A 10,770-nucleotide genomic window follows, 5' to 3' on the forward strand; every position below is an offset into this window, starting at 1 on the left:
CACTTATATATATATATCATGACCTTGGTAGGTTAAGATACTGTGTAATCGGCTATAGTTACCACAGCAGGATATAGGGACAAATTTCTATGATGTGGTACAGTCTATAATTTTATTAATCACGTGTATGTTCACAATTTTCTAGGATTTTAGGAATTAAAAGGTATATTTTAATTATCACATTTTTTGCTTTTGTGTGCCTTGTAAAGGGACAGGAAGTAAGAGAGAAAGTGTTGGTGATTACGCTGTATTGTGACATCATTACTTTCCATATATGGAAGCACACAGTGATGTCACACAGGTGAGTGATGTCACAATGGAGTGCAGCCTATTAACATTCCGTCACATCTCACTGGATCAGACTTCTGCATTTTCTTAACATCATTGACTGTAGAATCTTCTATATTTGGAGGTAAGTCTGTGTGCTAAAACTTGTACAAAAAATGTGTAATCTCCAGCAACCAAATTCCTTAAAACCTTGAATTTATTTAGAAAAATATAAAATCACAGCATTCAATGCGCAGAATAAGCCCCGTCGGGCACCTGGTCAGCAGACATGTTTTGGACTCCCTTGCTCTTAAGCAGGCTTTACACACAGCGACATCGCTGGCGATGTCACTGGTGAAAGGACCCGCCCCCTTCGGTTGTGTGTCACAGACAAATCGCTGCTCGTGGTGCACAACATTGCTTACACCCGTCACACGTACTTACCTGCCTAGCGACGTTGCTGTGTCCAGCGAACAGCCTCCTTTCTAAGGGGGCGGTTCGTGCGGCATCACAGCGGCGTCACTAAGCGGCCTCCCAATTGAAGCGGAGTGGCGAAGATGAGCGGGCCGAACATCCCGCCCACCTCCTTCCTTCCTCATTGCCGGCGGCGGCAGGGACGGTGATGTTTCTCGTTCCTGCGGTGTCACACGTAGCGATTTGTGCTGCCACAGGAACAACGAACATCCTACATCCTGCAACAGCAACTATAATCGGGATTAGAACGACTCGTCAACGATTAGGTGAGTAATTTTGATCGTGTAATGGTCGTTCGTGCGTTTCACACGCAACAACGTCGCTAACGTGGCCGGATGTGCGTCACGAATTCCGTGACCTCAACGGCATCTCGTTAGCGATGTCGTTGCGTGTGAAGTCCGCTTTAGTCTTTGCCTAGTCGATAACACCTGCTTACATCCTTTAATCTACTCCCTCACCTTCCGCCAAAGGTAGGGGTTAATTGGTACAATATGTTACATCAAAAAACTGCATTGTTATATTTTGAACTGTTTACATAGGACATATTAGCTGAAATTCAAATCACAATGATTATAATACATTACATGAAAAAAACATTGCCATATATGGAAGCACACAGTGATGTCACACAGGTGAGTGATGTCACACAGGTGAGTGATGTCACAATGGAGTGCAGCCTATTAACATTCCGTACTTTCTCACTGGATCAGACTTGGTATTTGTTTGTCTCCTGACAGCACGTACTTAGATCTTTTGCTTGTGGATTAGCGATTTACTTGTGTATTACTTGTGAATTAGCAGTTTACTTGTGGATTATTTGTGAATTAGCAGTTTACCTGCGGATTACTTGTGAATTTGCAGATTATTTCTGCATTTTTTTAACATCATTGACTGTAGAATCTTCTATATTTGGAGGTAAGTCTAATTTGGGCTGTTTTGTATAAAACTAGAAGTTTTTATCCTATTACTATTTTATCATGTATTCTAATGTATGGGAAGCCGCCATTGCCCCTAGAGATGAGTAACTCGTCCTGCACAAATCCTGGCACAATACAACAGATAAATCGTTTTCATGAATTTTGCTTCTTAATTACAATTCATGACACAAATCCGGTCCTCAATGATCCGATATTAAAGTAGAAATCCAGGGTAGCAAATATCAATGTCAGGTTTAGGGGAGAATTAGACACCATTTTATTTTATTTTCTGTAAGATCCGGCCCGCTGGGTCTGCTTTTCATTAATTTTTGGTCAGAATGTTCATTTTTACCGTCCATGTATCATCAAATTTTCTCAAATGGAAAAAAAAAAATTAATGAAGGTTTCCGAAGCTTCTTCAGGTGTCCAGTCAGCGAAACACTGACAGCACCCAGATGTGAGGAGGATGGCGGCACGTGTGGTCACTGAGCCATTCTCTGAATGGGTGAGCTTTGTCCATGAAACAGACCAGAATAAGACACGTCTTTGTGTGTTTTCTGCCAACCATCAGTAATTATAAAAAACTAGAAGGTGGCCCGATTCTACGCATCGGGTATTCTAGAATTTACGTATTGTGTAGTTCATGTATGATTTTTGTTATATATATATATATATATATATATATATAGATGTTGTTGTGTGTAGTTACCAAGTGTTTGTGTAGGGCGCTGTACATGTTCTGGGTGTTGTCTGGGTGTGGCGGGGGGTGAGAGCGGTGTTGTATGTGTGTTGCGTGTGTTGCGTTGTTTGTGGAGCGCTGTGTCTGTAGCGTTGTGTGTGTGTGTGTTGCGCGGTTTGTGTGGGTGTGGTGTGTTTTGGGGGGAGGTATGTTTTGTGCAATGTGTGTGTTGTGCGGTATGTGCGTATATTTATGTATGCCACGGTGTTTGTGTGTTGGGTGTTGTGTGTGTGCGGCGTTGTCTGTGTGTGGGGGTGTCTGTGTATGGCGGTGTTTGTGGTTCCCAGTGTGTGTGTGTGGTGTGTTGGGGGGAGGTGTGCACCTCCCATCGTGCTCCATCCCCCATGCTGCGCACCCCCCATCGTGCCCCATGCTGCGCACCCCCCATCATGCTCCATCCCCCATGCTGCCCACCCCCCATCGTGCTCCATCCCCTATGCTGCGCATTCCCCATCGTGCTCCATCCCCGATGCTGCGCACCCCCCATCATGCACCATCCCCCATGCTGCGCACTCCCCATCGTGCTCCATCCCCCATGCTGCCCACCCCCCATCATGCTCCATCCCCCATGCTGCGCACTCCCCATCGTGCTCCATCCTCCATGCTGCGCACTCCCCATCGTGCTCCATCCCCCATGCTGCGCACCCCCCATCGTGCTACATCCCCCATGCTGCGCACCCCATCGTGCTCCATCCCCCATGCTATAATAGTTCTCCTATTATACTCAGAGAGGAGTATAATAGGAGGAATATAATAGGAGGAGTAGTCCTGGGGGGAGAGGAGTATAATGCCGGCTCCTTGCACATGTGTACCGGGAGCCGGTGTACACTGGTAACTATGATACACATCGGGTAACTAAGGGACCTTAGTTACCCGATGTGTATAATGGTTACCATCGTTCACCGCTCCGTCAAGATCCCAGCATCGCAAGGTTATGTCTGGCGCTGCTGGGATCGTGACGGAGCCGGTGTACACTGGTAACTATGATACACATCGGGTAACTAAGGGACCTTAGTTACCCGATGTGTATAATGGTTACCAGCGTTCACCGGCTCCGTCAAGATCCCAGCATCGCAAGGTTATGTCTGGCGCTGCTGGGATCGTGACGGAGCCGGTGTACACTGGTAACTATGATACACATCGGGTAATTAAGGGACCTTAGTTACCCGATGTGTATAATGGTTACCAGCGTTCACCGGCTCCGTCACGATCCCAGCAGCGCAAGGTTATGTCTGGCGATGCGTGCGGAGGGCCGGAGCGAGTGTCCAATCCATGCGAAGGGCGGGGCCAGGCCGAGGCGAGAGACCAATCCGTGGGGGGGGCGGAACCGAGGCGAGGCGAGCTGCCAATCCGTGCGGGGGGCGGGGCCATGGCGAGCCCAGTGGCCAATCAGCTTTGTGTCACCGTAAGAACACAATTTTGGAGCAAGACAGACAGACAGACAGAATAAGGCAATTATATATATAGATAGGAGTCACTGTATTTAGCTGAGTAATATCATATGTATGGCATAAGTGATGAGCAGATGACATCCCTCACTAATGGCTGCTGGAGGGGGGGCACACAGCGGTATTCATACAGCAGCTTCACCATAAGTTTAATGTGCGTCCAACTAAAGTGGAGGTGGAGAATTTGCAAAAAGTGCATCCAGCTATTCATAGGGGGGACAGGGGGGACACTAATGAGCAAAGGTATATCCAGCTATTTACAGGGGGGACACTAATGGGCAACATGTAAATCCAGCTTTTTACAAGGGGTGGGGATAATGAGCAAAGGTATATCCAGCTATTTTATATATGTATGTGAACCCTCTGCAAATGTACCACACTCTGAAATTAAAGAGGCGCCATGTATTATGGCAATATGTGCAACATTAAAACACTTGGCACCATGTAAGGCACATGTCTCCATGTATTGTGGCTCCATGCAATATGTCTCCATGTATTACGTCTCCATATATTACAGTGCCTACAAGTAGTATTCAACCCCCTGCAGATTTAGCAGGTTTACACATTCGGAATTAACTTGGCATTGTGACATTTGGACTGTAGATCAGCCTGGAAGTGTGAAATGCACTGCAGCAAAAAAGAATGTTATTTCTTTTATTTTTTTATTTTTTTTTAAATTGTGAAAAGTTTATTCAGAGGGTCACTTATTATTCAACCCCTCAAACCACAAGAATTCTGTTTGGTTCCCCTAAAGTATTAAGAAGTATTTCAGGCACAAAGAACAATGAGCTTCACATGTTTGGATTATCTATTTTTCCAGCCTTTTCTGACTAATTAAGACCCTCCCCAAACTTGTGAACAGCACTCATACTTGGTCAACATGGGAAAGACAAAGGAGCATTCCAAGGCCATCAGAGACAAGATCGTGGAGGGTCACAAGGCTGGCAAGGGGTACAAAACCCTTTCCAAGGAGTTGGGCCTACCTGTCTCCGCTGTTGGGAGCATCATCCGGAAGTGGAAGGCTTATGGAACTACTGTTAGCCTTCCACGGCCTGGACAGCCTTTGAAAGTTTCCACCCGTGCCGAGGCCAGGCTTGTCCGAAGAGTCAAGGCTAACCCAAGGACAACAAGGAAGGAGCTCCGGGAAGATCTCATGGCAGTGGGGACATTGGTTTCAGTCAATACCATAAGTAACGTACTCCACCGCAATGGTCTCCGTTCCAGACGAGCCCGTAAGGTACCTTTACTTTCAAAGCGTCATGTCAAGGCTCGTCTACAGTTAGTTTGCTCATGATCATTTGGAGGACTCTGAGACAAACTGGTTCAAGGTTCTCTGGTCTGATGAGACCAAGATCGAGATCTTTGGTGCCAACCACACACGTGACGTTTGGAGACTGGATGGCACTGTATACGACCCCAAGAATACCATCCCTACAGTCAAGCATGGTGGTGGCAGCATCATGCTGTGGGGCTGTTTCTCAGCCAAGGGGCCTGGCCATCTTGTCCGCATCCGTGGGAAGATGGATAGCACGGCCTACCTGGAGATTTTGGCCAAGAACCTCCGCACCTCCATCATGGATCTTAAGATGGGTCGTCATTTCATCTTCCAACAAGACAACGACCCAAAGCACACAGCCAAGAAAACCAAGGCCTGGTTCCAGAGGGAAAAAATCAAGGTGTTACAGTGGCCTAGTCAGTCTCCTGACCTTAACCTAATTGAAAACTTGTGGAAGGAGCTCAAGATTTAAGTCCACATGAGACACCCAGAGAACCTAGATAACTTGGAGAAGATCTGCATGGAGGAGTGGGCCAAGATAACTCCAGAGACCTGTGCCGGCCTGATCAGGTCTTATAAAAGACGATTATCAGCTGAAATTGCAAACAAGGGTTATTCCACAAAATATTAAACCTAGGGGTTGAATAATAATTGACCCACACTTTTAACTTCAAAATGTATTAAAATTTAACTGAGCAACATAACTTGTTGGTTTGTAAGATTTATGCATCTGTTAATAAATCCTGCTTTTGTTTGAAGTTTGCAGGCTCTAACTTATTTGCATCTTATCAAACCTGCTAAATCTGCAGGGGGTTGAATACTACTTGTAGGCACTGTATGTCTCCATGTAATATGGTTCCATGTATTATGGCTCCATGTATTACGGCTCCATGTATTATGGCTCCATGTATTACGGCTCCATGTATTATGGCTCTATGTATTATGGCTCCATGTATTATGGCTCCATGTATTACGGCTCCATGTATTACGGCTCCATGTATTATGGATCTATGTATTATGGCTCCATGTATTATGGTTCCAAGTATTATGCCTCCATGTATTATGGCTCCATGTATTACGGCTCCATGTATTATGGCACCCAAGAATTATGGCTCCATATATTATGGCTCCATGTATTACGGCTCCATGTATTACGGCTCCATGTATTACGGCTCCATGTATTATGGCTCTATGTATTGCTCCAAGTATTATGACTCCATGTATTACGGCTCCATGTATTACGGCTCCATGTATTATGGCACCCAAGTATTATGGCTCCATGTATTACGGCTCCATGTATTACGGCTCCAAGTATTATGGCTCCATGTTTTATGGCTCCAAGTATTATGTCTCCATGTATTATGGCTCCAAGGATTATGGCTCCATGTATTGGCTCCAAGTATTATGTCTCCAAGTATTATGACTCCATGTATTATGGCTCCAAGTATTAGGACTCCATGTATTATGGCTCCAAGTATTATGGCTCCAAGTATTATGGCTCCAAGTATTATGGCTTTATGGCTCCATGTATTATGGCTCCATGTATTATGGCTCCATGTATTATGGCTCCATGTATAATATCTCCATGTATTATGGCATTAATATTTTTTTTGTCTTTTTCAGATTTAATCCTGATTTTTCCTGGTTGAGGATCACCTCCCAGAGGGGAAGTCAGTGGACGCCCTGCACCAGCTGAGAAGAGACCTCCAGCGTGTACAGGATCGGAGCAGAACACCAGACATCTTTCCAGTGAGTAGAATGGCCGAGGCGCGGGCTCCTGGGTCCTTTTCTTCCTTCCATCTAACGACTATCAATATCATATTATATTATAGGTTGGAATAAACACTCCACTGTGTGACCGGTGTCACAGTTCTGTTTGTATTGGAGCATTCACCAGCATTCACTATTAGTGTGAGTATTCTGAGTGTAATATAATAACACGTCCTGTATAAAAATACAAGAATAAAATCTGACTGATCCATCGTTCATTATAACATTATTAATCTATTACAGAGCTGAAATCGTGACCAGAAGAAGATCCTTTCTGTTACTGAGATACGAGCTAAATCCTCTAGTATTACTATTGAGAACAGATTACTGGGATCAACTAGAAGAGTAAAGTAGGAAAAGGGTAACTAGACTTTTATGTGACATTTAGGAATAAGTTGTACTGTGTGTATGATGTGAGGAGCGGCGCTATTTCTGCCCATTACATGGTATTTTGCGTCATTTTCCAGTTTTCTCCCTACAGGCACTATGTGTAATTTGCCGTTGGCTTTGATCCAGTGTCTCCCATACAATAAGTATTTTCAGCTCTTTCCTTAGTCAGCACAGAGGCATGGAGGAGATTATACAGCAGTACTGAGCATTGTAGCTGTGACTGCAGCTCTGGTATAAGCGAATACACCTGCTAGAAACCTGCAGGACCATGTTTCTGTGCTTACTCCGGGCCGCGCTCCTCCTCTCACTCCTAACTTGTGATATCTCTGTGCTGAGCAGTTTATTCAGAGGTAATGAGGTCAGGAGACAAAGGCTCCATGTATTACTGCTCCAAGTATTATGGCTCCAAATATTATGGCTCCATGTACTAAGGCTCCAGGTAATATGGCTCTCTGTATTATGGCTCCAAGTATTATTGCTTCATGTATTATGGCTCTAAGTATTATGGCTCTATGTATTATGGCTCCATGAATCATGGCGCCAAGTATTATGGCTCCATGTATAATGGCTCCAAGTATTAAGGCTCCAAGCATTATGGCTCCAAGCATTATGGCTCCAAGCATTATGGCTCCAAGTATTATGGCTCCAAGTACTATAGCTCTATGTATTATGGCTCCAAGTATTATGGCTCCATGTATTATGTATCTCTGTATTATGGCTCCAAGTATTATGGCTCCATCCATGTATTAAGGCGCCATGTATTATGGCTCCATGTATTATGGCTCCATGTATTATGGCTCCATGTATTACGGCTGCATGTATTATGGCTCCAAGGATTATGGCTCCAAGTATTATGACTCCATGTATTACGGCTTCTAGTATTATGGCTCCAAGTATTATGGCTCCATATATTAAGGCACCATGTATTATGGCGCCATGTATTACGGCTCCATGTATTATGGCTCCAAGTATTATGGCTCCATGTATTATGTCTCCATGTATTATGGCGCCATGTATTACGGCTCCATGTATTATGGCTCCAAGTATTATGGCTCTATGTACTAAGGCTCCATGTAGTATGGCACCATGTAGTATGGCACCATGTATTATGGCTCCATGTATTAAGGCGCCATGTATTAAGGCGCCATGTATTACGGCTCCATGTATTATGGCTCCAAGTATTATGGCTCTATGTACTAAGGCTCCATGTAGTATGGCACTATGTATTATGGCTCCATGTATTAAGACGCCATGTATTAAGGCTCCAAGTAATATGGCTCTCTGTGATATGGCTCCATGCATTATGGCTCCATGTATTATGGCTCTAAGTATTATGGCTCCATGTATTATGGCTCCAAGCATTATGGCTCCAAGTATTATGGCTCCAAGTATTATGGCTCTATGTACTAAGGCTCCATGTAGTATGGCACTATGTATTATGGCTCCATGTATTAAGGCGCCATGTATTAAGGCTCCAAGTAATATGGCTCTCTGTATTATGGCTCCATGCATTATGGCTCCATGTATTATGGCTCTAAGTATTATGGCTCCATGTATTATGGCTCCAAGCATTATGGCTCCAAGTATTATGGCTCCAAGTATTATGGCTCCAAGTATTATGGCTCCATGTACTAAGGCTCTATTTAATATGGCACCATGTACTATGGCTCCATGTATTATGTCTCCATGTATTAAGGCGCCATGTATTATGGCTCTAAGTATTATGGCTCTATATATTAAGGCTCTACGTATTATGGCTCCATGTATTATGGCTCCAAGTATTATAGCCCCAAATATTATGGCTCCATGTATTAAGGCTCGATTTAGTATAGCACCATGTACTATGGCTCCATGTATTATGTCTCCATGTATTAAGACGCCATGTATTATGGCACCATGTATTATGGCTCCATGTATTCTTGCTCCATGTACTATGGCTCCAAGTAATATGGCTCTATGTACTAAGGCTCCATGTAGTATGGCACTATGTATTATGGCTCCATGTATTAAGGCGCCATGTATTAAGGCTCCAAGTAATATGGCTCTCTGTATTATGGCTCCATGCATTATGGCTCCATGTATTATGGCTCTAAGTATTATGGCTCCATGTATTATGGCTCCAAGCATTATGGCTCCAAGTATTATGGCTCCAAGTATTATGGCTCCAAGTATTATGGCTCCATGTACTAAGGCTCTATTTAATATGGCACCATGTACTATGGCTCCATGTATTATGTCTCCATGTATTAAGGCGCCATGTATTATGGCTCTAAGTATTATGGCTCTATATATTAAGGCTCTACGTATTATGGCTCCATGTATTATGGCTCCAAGTATTATAGCCCCAAATATTATGGCTCCATGTATTAAGGCTCGATTTAGTATAGCACCATGTACTATGGCTCCATGTATTATGTCTCCATGTATTAAGACGCCATGTATTATGGCACCATGTATTATGGCTCCATGTATTCTTGCTCCATGTACTATGGCTCCAAGTAATATGGCTCTATGTATTATGGCTCCATGTATTATGGCTCCATGTATTATGGCTCCATGTATTATGGCTCCATGTATTATGGCCCCATGTATTATGGCTCCATGTATTATTGCTCCATGTATTATGGCTCCAAGTAATATGGTTCCATGTATTATGGCTCCAAGTATTATGGCTCCATGTATTATGGCTCCAAGTATTATGGCTGCATGTATTACGGCTCCAAGGATTATAGCTCCAAAGATTATGGCTCCAAGTATTGTGGCTCCATGTATTATGGCTCCAAGTATTATGGCGCCATGTATTGCGGCTTCTAGTATTATGGTTCCAAGTATTATGGCTCCATGTATTATGGCTCCATGTATTATGGCTCCATGTATGACGGCTTCTAGTATTATGGTTCCAAGTATTATGGCTCCATGTATTATGGCCCCATGTATTATGGCTCCATGTATTATGGCTCCATGTATTATGGCTCTAAGTATTATGGCTCTATATATTATGGCTCTAAGTAATATGGCTCTATGTATTATGTCTCCATGTATTACGGCTTCTAGTATTATGGTTCCAAGTATTATGGCCCCATGTATTATGGCTTCATGTATTATGGCTCCATGTATTATGGCTCCAAGTATTATGGCTCCATGTATTATGTCTCCATGTATTATGGCTCCATGTATTATAGCTCCATGTATTATGGCTCCATGTATTATGGCTCCATGTATTAAGGCTCCATGTATTATGGCTCCATGTATTATGGCTCCATGAATTATGGCTCCAAGTATTTTGGCACCATATATTATGCATCTATGTATTATGGCTCAATGTATTATGGCATTCATTTTTTTTGTCTTTTTCAGATTTAATCCTGATTTTTCCTGGTTGAGGATCACCTCCCAGAGGGGAAGTCAGTGGACGCCCTGGACCAGCTGAGAAGAGACCTCCAGCGTGTACGGGATCGGAGCAGAACACCAGACATCTTTCCAGTGAGT

At 43.7% G+C, this 10,770-nt stretch overlaps 1 long non-coding RNA gene across 1 annotated transcript; it reads left to right on the forward strand.

The window, feature by feature from the left end:
- Nucleotides 1–6,952: 6,952 nt before the first annotated feature.
- Nucleotides 6,953–10,750, forward strand: LOC142260688 (uncharacterized). Its single transcript, XR_012728681.1, has 3 exons — nt 6,953–7,032; nt 7,135–7,252; nt 10,639–10,750. It is a non-coding gene; the product is annotated as an uncharacterized LOC142260688 (long non-coding RNA).
- Nucleotides 10,751–10,770: the final 20 nt, after the last annotated feature.

Source organism: Anomaloglossus baeobatrachus, unplaced genomic scaffold (assembly GCF_048569485.1).
Source record: "Anomaloglossus baeobatrachus isolate aAnoBae1 unplaced genomic scaffold, aAnoBae1.hap1 Scaffold_165, whole genome shotgun sequence".
NCBI lineage: Eukaryota > Metazoa > Chordata > Amphibia > Anura > Aromobatidae > Anomaloglossus > Anomaloglossus baeobatrachus.